This window comes from Pongo abelii, chromosome 5, assembly GCF_028885655.2.
Source record: "Pongo abelii isolate AG06213 chromosome 5, NHGRI_mPonAbe1-v2.0_pri, whole genome shotgun sequence".
NCBI lineage: Eukaryota > Metazoa > Chordata > Mammalia > Primates > Hominidae > Pongo > Pongo abelii.
In genome coordinates this window covers 2,274,433-2,289,871 of record NC_071990.2, presented here as the reverse complement: position 1 = coordinate 2,289,871, position 15,439 = coordinate 2,274,433, and the positions used below count along the sequence as shown (strand labels likewise).

The 15,439-nt window shown below is 42.1% G+C and overlaps 1 long non-coding RNA gene across 5 annotated transcripts in view; it reads right to left on the bottom strand.

Annotated features, from left to right (window-relative positions):
- The window catches only part of LOC103890802 (uncharacterized), a 234,787-nt gene that overhangs the window by 52,154 nt on the left and 167,194 nt on the right, over nt 1–15,439 (bottom strand). Inside the window, exon 5 of one of the 5 annotated variants that reach the window (XR_010140549.1) lies at nt 12,066–14,682. The exons of the other annotated variants lie outside the window; for them this stretch is intronic. This is a non-coding gene — a long non-coding RNA (uncharacterized LOC103890802). Of the gene's footprint in view, nt 1–12,065; nt 14,683–15,439 lie in introns of those variants that run through there. 5 annotated transcript variants of the gene reach the window in all.

Below are 15,439 nucleotides of genomic sequence, written 5' to 3'. Positions count from 1 at the left end.
CAATTGCCAGTAAAGAATGTAAGCCTAATCGCATTCCACCAAGTGTTCTCCCAAAGCCCCCCTGCAGCCATGCACTCGGGAGAGCCCCATTTAGCATTGGAGACACACAACAGTGGCTGCCTCCATTTTGTTCCCTGCTTTGAATTGAGCATGAATTGTGCCATGATGGGGTGCACAGAAGGTAGGGCCAAAGAGCAGAGGGAGACCACCCAGCTGAGCCTGGGACAAAAGACAGCTCTCAAGACAGTTTGCAGGATGAGGGAGAACAAGAGGAGGAACATTTGGGGAGCAGGAGAGATGAAAAGCCTACTTTTAGAAATATGAAATTTTGGGCTGTCTGCAGGACATCTGAGTAGTCATGTCCACTCAGGATGTAAAACGCACCTCTTAAGGTAATGGTGGACATATGGGTCGGAGATACCAAATTTGTAGTCAACAACATTTGGGCAGTGGGGTTGGGGGAAGGTAGAAGGAGAGGTAGAGTTAGCTAAAACCATGGACATGGATGGATGAGGCTGCCCAGAGACAGGATGAGAGAGGAAGATGACACAGCCAGCCCTTGTGGGACAGCAGCCTTTAAAGGGCAGGACTGGGAGCGGGAACCAGGAAGGAAAACAAAAAGAAATGGTCAAGAATGATAAGAAAAAAAAAAAAAAAAAAAAAAAAACCAATGGGAAATGTCACTGAGGCTAAGCAAGAAAGTGTTTCCAAAAATAAAAGCCATTGAAAAAACCAAATGCCATGGAGATCAAAGAGAAGAAAAGCTGGGAAAGATCCCTGGGATTTAGTGGCCTTCTGTAGAGCAGCTTCATTGGCGTGACGGTGGCATGGATCACACCAGACACACTGAGCTGTCCCTCTCCTGAAGCGTCTTGCCTCTCTCCAAGAGTTCTGTGTGTTTCTTTCTCTCTCCTCCTCCTTCCCTGAGCCCCATACTTTTCTCTGTGTCTCCTCGTTGTGCGTGCCTCTATGACCACGCTTAGTACATTCCAGGGAAATGATTCCCTTTGCATTTTTCTTTCTTACCAGACCATGAGCTCCTCCAAGCCAGGGACTCTGTGACTCATCTTTTTCTTTTAAGTATTGAACTTGGGTATCACTTACATCTGACAAAATGCACACATCTTAAGTAAGCAACTCAACTGATTTTTAGACACGCATCCACCTGGGTGACCCCACCTAGATGAAGACATACAAGTTTCTAGGACCCAAGAACCCTGCCCCATGACCCTTCCCAGTTGACACTATTCTGACCTCCATCGCCAGGAATTAGTTTTGCCCAGTTTTGAACTTCACAGAAACGGAACCATGGAGTCTGTACTCTTTGGAGCTGTCTGCTGTCACCTGACCTTTTGTCGTCGTATTGCAGGTAACAGTAATCTGTTCCCTTCCACTGCTCTGTGTTGAATAACTCTACCATAATTTACGTGTCCACGGTTCTGTGTGCAGACACGTGAGTTTTTTCCAGATTGTGCTGTTAAGAACAATGCTGATGTGGGCACTCTGGTCCATCTGTTTAGTGGACACAGAACTCATGCTGGGAGGGACATGCTCCGGAGCCTGACTGGCATCTGATCGTTTCAGTACTCTTTCCTCATCCTATACATGGGGCCAATAGAGTAGACACCTAATAAGTAAAAATCACCCTGAAGTCATAAGCAAGGTTTTGGCAAATCTCTTCCAGGAAGTTACAGTTAAAGCCATTTCATATGGTCTTTGTGGTATCATCAACAAATATTTGTGGTTCAGTTTCCAAAAGCTCATGAGTAGGCCAAAAGATCAATTAGCAGACAACATCAGCTCCTCTACTTAAAGAAGTCATAATACAAGCTCATATATATATATATTCAGTAAATAAGGCAAACAGCTTTTGTAATGAATAAGACAGCATATGAAGAATTTGTCTTCAAAGAGGACTCAGAAATAGGATCTGCAGTTTACCAAGAGGAGAGATGAGACATGAACTCTACTCTAGGTTGGAAGGAGGGCCGGGTCAATGTAACTATTATTTTGCACAAAAAAAAAGCTTGGGCAGGAATGGGGCCTCAGCAGGAGCCTCAATAAGTGCCCCAGGAATGAACCTCACCAATCAAGAAACCAAATTTGGGGGCTTACTTGTGAGATTCATTTTTCACTGGTTAGAAGTAAGCACTCCGGGGAAGCCAAGGAAGCAGGAGAAAACAGCCTTCGTAGTATGAAGAATGACATCAGGAAATGCCAGAGTTTCAGACTGTCACTATGTCCCCCTATCCTCACCCCTCCTTTGAGGGGCAGAATTTGACCACAGGCTTGGCCTGAGTTTGCATAAAAAGAAGTGAAATCTTACCTGAAAGAAAGGAAAAAAGAAACTGCAAGACACTGCGACTTCTGGTTTGGATACAAGCCTTTTTCTTCCACTTCCCTCCTTCTCCCAGGCCTCTGCCCAACCCATCACCCCAAGGCAGGATGCAGATCCAAACTTGAAGCCAATAGGATTTACTGGTGTTTTTCTGAGTGGCCTCCGTCCCCTTGGAACACTTTCCAAGAGGGAGGGAAATGACTATCTGCCTGCCCTGCTTAAAGTATCCATGCAAAATGAGGAGAAAACTAATTTAACCACAGGTGCTGGTGAGGGTGAACTGAAGGCCGTCAATCCTCTGTGGCTGGCAGGCGCAGATAAGAAACAGAGGACACGTGTGGGGGTGGAAATGAACACAAGCCAATATCCTTTGCTTTCTCAGGCAGGGTCTGCCTCAGAGGGAGCAAACTAATGTGTCTCCCTGAACATCCAACTCCTCTCATTCAAGTGTCAGCTTAAATACAATGACATACTCATTTGCTCCATGGTCTCCCACTAATAATATATGAGAGTTTCTGTAGAAAGCCTGAAAAAAAATAACTTTATGAGAAACAATGACAGAGTTTTCACCTGTGGTTCAAGGATCTGTGAACTGGTGACACGGGGGCAGACAGGGAGTGAGTAGTGTACTCACTGGTGTTGGGGACACTGGCTCCTGTGATGCCTGCACCTGGACAGTTCAGAAATCCCAGTGGGAATCTCCAAGGAGGCAGAGAACCACCCCAGGGGGCACCATTTACACTGAGTGCCAGTGAGGAACAGAATGGGAATGAACGTCACCACATCCCTGTGATAGAATTTCCTTACTGAACATTGGCCAAGTGTCCTGAGATACCCAGAATGCTACTGAATTTTAAGTGGGTTATTTCATTGTCTTGGTAAATGTACTCCGAAGTGCCAGGGTTAGAACTCCTGTGTTTTGGAGTTTTGAATATATATGTACAATGTAAGCACACGAGATGGAAGGCAAGAAAGGGAAGTGGCTGGAGAACCAACCACATCCCCAAGAAACACTCACCCATTGAAGAATGGTGGGAACACAGCACCTTCTCTATACACTGGGAGTTCTAATGGTCAATACACTCGGGTTTAGCACTTCACTAGAAATTCTTAGAAAATGTAGATTTAACTAAATTAAAAGTTTCCCCAAAGGCAAGCACACAACAGGGCATAAAGTAAATGATGAATAAATAATTTTTTATTTGACCCAACAGTCCCCTCCTTTCCTTTTATCATCTTCATTCACATACACTGAAGGTCTGATTCCTGAAGAATTAATCTTCTATTAAGGAAAATACAGTTTCTAATAGCACCAAAAACATTTATTTCTGGCCCCCACTTTCTCTTCCTTGCTCAGGCTGTCTGATCTCCCAGAGCAATAATGCTGCTGACTCATTGGTACCTCCAACCCAGCGATCCAGGCCTTCCGTGGCCCACACTCATGTGATGCCCTTGAAGCTTAGTTTACATTCCATGGTAAATCGGTATAATCACTTCTGTGCACATATCCTCAGCTTCCTTGCTTCTTCTGGCTTGGTCACGCTTCCTCAACAAAAATACAATCTCAATCATGTCTAACTCTCAAGAAACTCGATTCTACTTCCCTGAGAACATCACAGCAGCCAGAAGAGAATGCCTACGCTCCCACACCTCACCCACCCATTTCCCAGCATCTGTGGGATTCTGCCTTCCTTCCTTTATTGCAGATAAATTGTACAATCTCCTGCTAAAGCAAAGCTCTCTGTTTGCACTGTCCAGCCCATATCCTCAGGTCTACTCAAGGGCATTGCTCCCTGTCTCCTACATCACTATGTTTTCCCATTCAACCAGATTATCAGCATACAATCATGCTATGCTTTCTCTCACTATAAAGTTTCACAGCCAGTTCTCAATCCTCATCTTACTTGACTCATCAGTAGCTCTGGACATGGCCAATCACTCCTTTCTCCTTGATTCTCTTTCTTCATTTGACTTTCAGGACACCACACTCCACTTTCCCTCCCACTTCACTGGCCTTTTCCTTCCCATCTTCATTGCTGGCTCCCCTCTACTCCCTGACCTCAGGTGTTGGAGTTTCCCAGAGCCATATCTTGGCCTCCACCCTCTCTCTATAGACACTCCTTCCCCTGGGGATCTCATCCAGTCTCACGGCTGTAAAGAGGATCTATATGCCAATGACCCTCCCCAGTCCACACCTCTCTCCCAAACTTCAGATCCACTCCACAGACCCCACAGATGTCTGATAAGCACGTCGACTTCAATGAGTCCAAAATCAAACTCTCAGTCTTCCCTCCCCAACAAGTAGCCTTTCCCATTTCAGTTGATGCTGACCCATCTCTAGAGTTGTTTATACCTCTCTCTTTTCTCTTCTATGCCTCATCCTATCCTATGGGGAATTCTGGCTCTACCTTCAAGATATCCCCAGGACCAAACTCTTCTCACCACCTGCCCTGCTGCTACTAGGTCCAACCCATTGTCATCTCTTGCCTAGATTCCTGCAATTACCTTCTAATAGATTCCCCCACTCCTACCTCACCTCTAAATCTACTCTCAAGGCAAGAGCCAACGTTACCCTCAGAAAATGTTCTGCAGGTTATTCAGTCTTCTGCTCAGCACTCTCAGATGGCTTTCTGTGGCCCTCTGAGCAAAAGCAGAAGTCACCCGTCCCAACCTACCCAGCTCCCATCATTCCCTCTTTGACCTCACCTGACCTTTCTCCTTAGTATTGCAGCCTGTCCCTACTATGACCCTCCATTGCCTGCCCTCTGGTCTATTTTTCTCCCATCACTGCCCTCACCACCTTCTTATTGATGGTACAATCAATGTATTACCTGCCTTCCTTCACTGGAATGTGAACTCCATGGGGCAGAGTCTTTGTTTTGTTCCCTGTTTTTCTCCAAACACCTAGAACAATTTCTGCATGCCATAGGTGTCAACTTTCTTGGACCCACTAAACCAACTTTTTCTGAAGTCGTGTTTGTGCTTGTGGAAATGCAGATCCGGTCTCCCAGAATCCAGGAAGCAGATGGCCTGGGAGTGAGGGTGGGGCATCTGCACATTTAAGAAGCTCTCAGGTCGTGCATATCCATGTGGAGTATCCCTGAGAACCACATGTGAAGTCTCTTACACTGTAGGGTAGTGGTTTTCAAATGTCTTTTTAGATTCTGTACCCTTTCTTTAAATGTCAGTCTACAGGTTCCTAATCGATCAGACAGATAAATCCATGTGTAAGCAGACAGAGGTGGAAGGAGGGTCTTTGGAAACCCTGTCTCCTTGTAGTGGCCTCTGAGGGGAAAGGGCCATTCCCCAAGGCTTCATAGAACGAAGACATCTGGTGTAATGTGTAGTGCAAGGCCTATTGCTTTTAGGAAATTTTTATTAATGTTAACTTTTTACTGACTCAATTCTCCTGATTGAATTAGACTGCACTAAAATTTAGAATGACCTTAAAGATGCTAAAATATAAAACTCCCCTCTGGAAATGCAACTTTCCTCTCTCTGCTGCCCCCACTGTCACCCCCACCCAACCTCAGCACAGCTCCTGTCCCTCCCCACTCTGTGGAGGCTGCTGCATTCTGACAGTCTCAGTAGCTTTCTTTACCTCTTGCCACAGGAATCTTCTGCTGCCCTGGCCCATGCTGACTTCAGCCCCAGATCACCCTGATTCTCTCTTTTCTCCATTCGTCTTCCTCGATTTCCCAAATACTACCAAAGTAAATGATGCACCCATGTGGATTGGCTCCATTGCAAATTAATGTTTTTGAATCTGGACTGGAACCACAGTCCTGCATGATAGCTCACTTGGTCACTGGAGGTCAGTCCCCCTTCCCTTCCCTTCTCCAGTGAAGGCTACTCCCAATTTTGCCTACTCTCCTCAAAGTGACAACGCCCTTACACCTCTTAATAAATACCATTCCCTTCTGAGTTGACAGAGAAAACAGATGCTATCTGGCACATACTCCCTCAATTCCCCCTCTACTTTTGGACTAACCTTACTAATGTTTTTATACGGTTGTGGTTTCAAAAACATGTCTTCACTTCCTTTCAAGATAATTCTTCCCATACCCTTCATTCCATCCCCTAGTTCTCCACTGGAATGTGTCCTCCGTTGTGTCTTCTGCCTCTTTCTACTATCCCTACCTTTCAGCCAGGGGAAAAGAAATACAAAAAGAAAATACATAAACACTCTCACCTCTGTGCCCCCTCAAACTACTTGTCTCATCTCTCTCTTACTATTCTTCTCCAAAGTCTATGAAAATATTCTAAATGGCCATCACTACAGTCACACCCCGTTTCCTCCTCAGCCAGTTTAAAATAACTTTTGCCCCTGTCTTTTCAAGAAAATGCTTTCTCAAAAATGAGAACTCTTTTTTATTTTTAGCTCCCACATATGGGTGACATCACAAAGTGTTTCTTTTTCTGTGCCTGACTTATTTAACTTAGCATAACGTCCTCCAGGCTCATCCATGTGGCTGCAAATGACAGGGTTTCCTTCTTTTTATGACTGAATAATATTCCACTGGGTGTTTAAAAGTTGATATCATAGAAGTAGAGAGTAGAATAGTGGTTACCGGAGGCTAGGAAGGGTAGCGGGTAGGAGGGTTACAGAGAGGTTGGTTAATGGGAACAAAATTACAGTTAGATAAGAGGAATAAGTTATAGGATAGTAGCATAGTATAGCTATATGCTGACAGTATGATGACTATAGTTAACAGTAATTTATTGTATATTTCAAAATAGCTAGAATGGAGGATATTGAATATCCTCAATACAAAGATACAATAAATGTTTGAGGTGATAGGTATCCCAATTACCCTGATTTGATCATTACACATTGTGTACATGTATCAAAATATCACATGTATTCCATCAATATATATAATTATTCTGTGTCAATCAAAATTTTTTAAAGTTAAAAAATGAGAAATCTTACTTCCACACTGCATCCTTAACACCTAACCCAGTGACTCTCATATAGTAGATTTGATGAATATTTGTTGAAAAAGCAGTTCCTAATGATTTCCTAATTTCCAAATATAACAGCCTTTTGTCACTAAGCCTTGTCTCTCCGCCACCCTACAGTCTAACCTCCACACATTATAGTGAGAGGTCTTTTTAAAACATGCATCAGAAGGGATGAATAGACTTTGAAGTGACCTCCACGACCCCCACCTCCTAGTATTCACGTTCTAGTTCACCCCCCTTGAGCGTGAATGAAATCTGTGACTAGCTTCTAACCAACAGAATATGGCAAAGGTGTTGGAAGGTCACTCTTATTACAACGTTATGTTATAAAAAACTCTGTCTTGCCAGTAGCCTCTCTCTGGAGTCTTGTTCTCCTTGTTGACTTTGAAGAAGCAAGTCACCAGAAATAAATGAATTCTGCCAACAACCTAAGGGAGCTTGGAAGTGGATTCTTCCTCAGCTGAGCCTCCAAATGAGAACAAAACCCAGCTGACACCTTGATCACAGTCAGGAGGGAGGCTGTGCCACCCTCCTATAAAACTCTTAGAAGAAAACTTAGGAGGAAAACACCATGGCATTGGACTTGGCAAGGATTTCCTGAATATGACACCCAAAGTACAGGCAACAAAAATAAAATTAGACAAATTGGACTACATCAAAATTGAACATTTCTGTGCATCAAAGGACAAAATCAACAGAGTGAAAAGGCAACCCCTGGAATGAGAGAAAATATGTGCAAATCAGACATCTGGTAAAGGATTAATAGGCAGAATATATAAAGAATCCCTACAACTCACTACAACAACAGAAATAACCTGATTTTAAAAATGGACAAAGGATGCAAATAGACATTTCTCCAAAGAAGATTTACGAAGAGCCAAAAAATATATGAAAATGTGCACAATATCATTAATTATTAGAGAAATACAAATCAAAACCACAATGAGACTTTACACCCATTAGGATGATTACTATTTAAAAAAAAAAACAGAAAATAACAAATATTGGCAAGGATGTGGAGAAATTAGAAAACTTGCTCACTGCTGATGGGATTCTAAAATGGCGTGCTATCATAGAATACAATATGGTAGTTCCTCAAAATACTAAAAATAGAATTATCACATGACCCAATAATTTCACCCTTAGAAATATACTAAAAGAAATCAAAAGGAGGGACTCAGATTTGTATGCACCCATGTTGATAGCAGCATTGTTTACAATAGCAAAAGGTGGAAACAACTCAAATGTCCAACAACAGAAAAATGGATAAAGAAAACGTGGAATATATGTATATATTCCATGTATATTATATATATATATACACACACACACACACACACACAGATAAACACACAATGGAATATTATTCAGACTTAAAAAGGAAGGAAATTCTGACACATGCTACAACATGGATGCACCTTGTGGACACTATGCTAAGTGAAGTAAGCCAGTCATGAAAGGACAAATACTGTATGATTCCACTTATTTGAGGTGGAATTCGACTAGCAGTCAAATTCAGAGACAGAAAGTAGAATAGGGTTGTCGGGGATCTGGGGAGGGGAAATGGGAGTTATTGTTTAATGAATACAGTTTGTTTCCCAAGATGAAGAGTTCTGAAGATGGATGGTGATGATGGTTACACAACAATAAGAATACTTAACCCTGCTGAACTGTGCACTTATAATGGTTAAAATGGTAATTTTCTTTTTTTTTTTTTTTGAGACGGAGCCTCGCTCTGTTACCCAGGCTGGAGTACAGTGGTGCGATCTCAGCTCACTGCAACCTCCACCTCCCGGGTTCAAGCGATTCTCTTGCCTCAGCCTCCCAAGTAGCTAGGACTACAGGCATGCACCACCAGGCCCAGCTAATTATTGTATTTTTTAGTAGAGACGGGGTTTCACCATGTTGGCCAGGCTAGTCTCGAACTCCTGAGCTCAAGTGATCCACCTACCTCGGCCTCCCAAAGTGATTACAGGGATTACAAGGATTACAGGTGTGATCCACTGTGCCCTGCAAAGTGGTAAATTTTGTTATGTCTATTTTACCACAATTTAAAATAAGTAAATAAAAATCATTTACAGATAAAAGGTACATTCAACATATAAAATACATCAATGAATTTTAAAGTAACAGAGTACCAAAAGTTTTTTTATATTGTTTCAGAATCTATGTTGCAATTAACTTTTAAAAATTATCATTTATTTAAATTTATGAAGACTCAAAGAATATTTATAATTATCCAAAAGACTATTTAAATACTTCTCCTTTTGCAACGACATATTTATGTGAAGCCAGATTTTCCTTATACGTTTCAACCAAAACAACATTTTGCAACAGATTGAATGCAAAGCGTGTATGAAAATCCAACTTCTTCTATTATGCCAGACATGATAGAAGTTTGTTAAAAAAAAAAAAAAAAAGTAAAACGATGCCACTTTACTGAGTTTTCTGTGTTGAAAATACAGCAATTTTGCATAAAAACATCATTTATGTCAACATGTAATACGCTTAAGTTTATGTGAATTAATGAAAGATGTTTGCATATGAATTAAACATTTTAAATCTGCCCAGTTTGGGTTTCTAATATGGTAATTGTCCATAGCTACGCTCCACATAATGATAAACTATTTGGGGTCCTTGATAATTTTTTAAAGTGACAAGGGGCACTGAGCCCTAAAACTGTGAGAACTGCTGCATTCGGATGGCTGTATTACAGGGGATAGAGCATTTAATCCTCCTCCTCTGGCTCCTCTGCCCCTGGAAGATGGCAGTTTTAATAGAGAGAATGTAGGCAGTCCCATTCTGGGGGCCAGAAGTTTGAGGCCAGCACTGCTAGGCTGAAATCAAGGTGCCAGCCGTGCTGTGCTCCCTTCGGAGGCTTTAAGGGAGAATCTGCGCCTGCCTCTTCCAGCTTCTGAAGGCTGCGGGGTCCCCGGGCCTGCGACTACATCCTCCAGTCTCTGTCTGTTTTCTCCTGGCCTTCTCCTCTTCTGTCTGTGTGAAATCTCCTCTTATAAAGACATATGTAGATTGGATACCGTTGTTTGATTCAGGTTGAGCAATCCCTTTATGATCATATTTGAGTCTTCTTTTGAAGTTGCAGCCCAACAGTATCAATAAGAGATGTTTGAGCTGGGTGCCGTAATCCTAACACTTTGGGAGGCTGAGGCCAGAGGATCGCTTGAGGCCAGGAGTTCAGGAGCAGCCTGGGGAACATAGGGAGACCCTGTCTCTACTAAAAATAAAAATTAGCTGGGTGTGGTGGTGCACACCTATAGTCTCAGCTACTCAGGAGGCTGAGGCACTTGAACCTGGGAAGCTGAGGTTGCAGTGAGCTGTGATTGCACCATTGCACTCCAGCATGAGTGACAGAGCAAGATCATCTCTTTCTCTCTATATATATATATACATATATACACACACACACACACATATATAATCAAAAATTAAAATTAAAAATTAGCTGGGCATGGTGGCACACACCTGTAGTCCTAACTGCTAAGGAGGCTGAGGCAGGAAGATTGCTTGAGCCCAAGAGTTGGAGGCTGCAGTGAACTATGTCCACTCCAGCCTGGACAACAGAGCTAGATCCTGTCTCAAAAACGAATGAAAGAAAGAAAAAAAGAGAGAGAGAGAAGAAAGGAAGAGAGAAAGGAAGGGAGAGAGGAAGGAAGAGAGAAAGAAAGAGAGGAAGAAAGGAAGAGAGAAAGGAAGGAGGAGAGAGAAAGAAAGAAAGGAAGAGAGAAAGGAAGGAAGAAAGAGGAAAGAAAAAGGAAGGAAGGAAGAGAGAAAGGAAGGAAGAGAGAAAGGAAGGAAGGAAAAGAGAAAGGAAGGAAGAGAGAAAGGAAGGAAGGAAGAGAGAGAGGAAGAAAGGAAGGAAGGGAGAAAGGAAGAAAGAGAGAGAAAGAAAGGCAGAGAGAAAGGAAGGAAGAAAGAGAGGAAAAAAGGAAGGAAGGGAGAAAGGAAGGAAGAAAGGAAAAAAGGAAGGAAGGAAGGAAAAGAAAGAAAGAAAGAAACAGGAAAGAAGAAAGAAACAGGAAAGAAGAAAGAAAGAGAAAGAAAGAAGCTTTTGATTTGTTCACAATCACAGTGTGCTTTGTGTTTGCTTTTCTAGTCTTTTCTTAATTCACAATAAAGAGATACTAGTAAGGATATGGGTCCTGAAACCCAACTACCTAGGCTGAAGCTCAGCTCCATCATTTACAACTTATGTCACCTCAGAAAACTTAGTTGTTCATTTATATTTCAGTCTCCTCATCCATAAAATGGGAATGATAATATCCTACTACGTAGAATTGTTGTGAACAGTAAATGAATCCACAGTTGTAAAACACTTACAAGAGTGCCTGGCACATAGTAAGCATTATATAAATGTTCATTGTTATTACTATATGAACAGTTACCAAGAAGAAATTGAATGTGGTTTAAGGATTAGATCATTGGAATTGCAGTTGGAATTGGAATTAATGCCATTGACATGATTGATACGGATGAAGCATTTCAGCTGTCCAATAAGTCACAAGACACTGAGACCTGGATACCCAACAAGATATCATTTTGCATTTCCGCAGTAGAACCCGTACCTATTTTTCAGAGGTTTCCGGCCCATGCCGTTCTGCCCCTCCCACCCCAGAGCATCCCGCACAGCCCGAGGCAGCTTCTCTGAACAGTCTCCAAAGTCAGCCAAGTCACTGTGCAGTCTTTTTTTTTTTTTTTAATTTTTCTTTAGGCACAGCCTCTTTCTGAAAATGAATGGTATATATTTACAGTGAAAAAATGACAGCATGTTTTCTGTGAATAGCTACATCATTTTTATTCCACTTCCTGTTTCCACCATTTGGAGTATTTATAAAGTTTTCCATTTGATCCTTTTTTTTTTGGACAGACTGCTTGTTTGGAAAAAGTGGAGGAACAACAACTAAATAACATGGAGTGCGTAGGAACCAAAGCTATAAACAGCCTCATCAGCATTGCCCTCCTCCCCAAGGGTGGAATGAGCCATATCTTGGTTGGGACTCAAGGGGACAGGACTTTGAAGTGGCACAAAGAGCGAGCAGTGTGCAGAGCCCATATGCGGGCCTGCGCGGGGCAGACGATGCACAGCGCAGGAGGATTTCTGCTCCTGCCTGGAATTCATTTGCAGTCATTACCTTGTGTGTGCGAAGAGTTGCCCAGAAAACAGAGGATGGAAAATAAGGGTTATCGCAGACTATTAAATAGCTCTGCGGTTTCTATCCCAAAGGGATCCGGAAAGCGAAGGCTCTTAAAAAGCTGTCTCCAGATAGTCTTTTAAGAGAACCTATTAGCAGAAGTCAACCCCTCAATAATATGAGTAGTGAAGTGACAGAAAGCCCTAGAATGAAGGGAGGACGGTGACGATTGGACAGCAAATCTGAGGGTGCTTGTCTCAGGGACTTTGCCGACGGCCTGTTTCTCAAGGCACAGTGGCTTTCTGTTCCTGGAACAAGTGATTCAGTGCATTTCCCAGAAAGATTTTTCAAGCTGGCTTCTTTGCTGGATCTGAGACCCAACCCGTCCGTTTATAACATGTTAATTTCAGGGCAGAGTGAAAGCCACCCATCCAAAGCTAGCCCAGAACCAAAATAGAACACAGTAATACAGAATGTTTTTGAGTTTTCCTGCTCGAAGCCCTTTCTGGCTAAAAGGCATTCCCTACAGCTTATAATTCCTCAAGGAAAAAGCCTGATTGTATTGAAATCCCTGTGTGTTACATCATGGGATGCAGCTTGGTCCCCTTCTTTGTTGCTTGTTACTTACATTTAATCTGTCTTACCTTTAAGAACAACAACAACAAAATACCCCTGGAGTTGGCTGCCAACCCTGTCACCACAGAAGAACAAGTGTCAGGACCACCCTAGTTAAGTCATGTGGTGCTAAGGGACTTGTTCATGGCAATGGTTTTTCCTTTTAAAAAATACCTCCATGGTCATGGGTCGCACTGAGGCGACTGGAGGATGTCCGGCCTTTGTAGGCAACTCAGAAAAGGATGCGACTTCCTGTGAAAGGTGGACGTGTCACATGGGGTTGGAGCCATGGGTGACAACGTGAATTGCCCCAGAGTCCAGGAACTGGAGAGATAGGGAGCAATCTCCCTGGACAGCTCTCAAGGAGGATCAGGAAATGCTACAAAACTTTCCATCAAGATGCACGACTAGCAAGGATGGCATTAGAAAGGGTTCCTGGGCGCGGTGGCTTGCACCTGTAATCCCAGCACTTAGGGAGGCTGAGACAGGGGGATCACTTGAGCCCAGGAATTCGAGACCAGCCTGGACAACAAAGTAAGACCTTCATCTCTACCAAAAATAAAAAGTAGCCAAGCGTGGTGGCACACGCCTGTAGTCCCAGCTACTCGGGAGGCTAAGATGGGAGGATCCCTTGAGCCCAGGAGTTCAGGGCTGCAGCGAGCCATGATCGCACAACTACACTCAGTCTGGGGAACAGAGCCAGACCCTGTCTCAGAAAAAAAAAAAAAGAAAAGGATTCTCAAGGCTGATAATACACAGGTGTTTGCATGCACGTGCTCAGGTACTCTCCTAGAAAGTACCTGAAAAACACACAAGAAAAGCTTTTCGTAAGATTTTATTCAAATCAACAGTATAAAAGTCACAGCAAAGTATTTAGCCCTATTAAGTAATGGAGCAATTTATCATAGTAAAGGGAAGGGAACTGGGGGTTAGCCTACTTCTAAGCATTTCATTCAAGGGAGAAAGATGAGGGAAAACACATAATATATCTTAGGAACAGTAATGTCCTGTTATTGTTAAAAACTGCTGGGACCTCATTAGAGCCTATGAAAACATCATCTGTAAGTACTGAAAGGCAATAAATCTTCAATAGCCAAAAAAAGAAAGTGGGCAATGGGAGGGAAAGGCAAGATGGAAGAAAAAGAGGGAGAGAAGAAAAAGAAAAATAAAACAAAGAAGAAAATTACCATCTATCTGTTGGTCTTCTCACTACGCTAGGAGCCAGCACTTTCCACGTTTGCCTGCCAGCTGGCTTCCCAAAGTGACTGTGTAAATTTGGCAGCTTGATGCCAGTGGACCAGGTAGGAGACTATATTAAGTGTTTTAAAATAATTATTGACAATTAATAAAATGTTTAGAATAGGTTTTTTCTCTTCACTTTTCATACTATAACCTCTCAGTGATCTTGGTTCCTTCCTTGGACATGGAAATTCCTTTTGGTAAGCTTCATCCTGTGACTCAAGTCGAGCTAATTCTGAATGGAGAGGTTCAGGTTGCTGCTTTGGGGTTAATGAAACATTGTCCCTGTAGCCATTGTTCTTGGCACATGGCTGCAGAGCATCTTCCAGGCCAAATGCCTTTATAAGATCGCAGGGACTATGCAGCTCAATTGTTCTGGAATTGAGAAATGGTCACAGATAATAAGTAATCATCCTCTTTTTGCAAAATGGAAATCATTATAGCTTCAGCAGTGAGCTAGGTGGAAAGAATCGACTGTCAGAACCTGCACAGTAATCACGTCAACAAAAAGCTGTCAGTAGAGAAAGAAATCTCTTGGTAAGTAGAGAGCTAGTATATTCTGTATTCCTAAATGTAATATTCTTTTTTCTGTAAGAGAGGTGAGTTGACTCCTCAACTGGCCAATCAGTATGAGGCTGCAAATTCTTCCCTATCTGGCTTTCATGTCTGGGGAGAAACATGCTCACCATTATTTGTACTTTTTTATTGTCTGCTGATCATTTTTAAAACATTTAACAATTCCCTAAATATACACTGCTTTCATAAACTTAATATTAAATAAAAAGCTAAATTATTAAGTATTAAACAAAACTATGCATTTAACAAATTTGACCCTTCTAAACATTTAAGCATTCAATAATATAAAAAATTAATCAGATTCTTTCAAACATTTAAATGGCATAAGTCGTAGTGATGCTTTAAACATGTAAAAAGGAAACAAAATTATCATAATGAATACAAAACAGATCACTACACTTATACCCAAACTGGTTCACTAAAGACTTAATTCCGTGAATTTGAGTTTGCTTCTCCATTATTATTTTTATTTGTATTCTATTTTCTTTCTAGAATACAAACTTTACTCATTTAGCTAAGAAATCAAGACTTACCTTTCTAGACTAGCTATGACTGC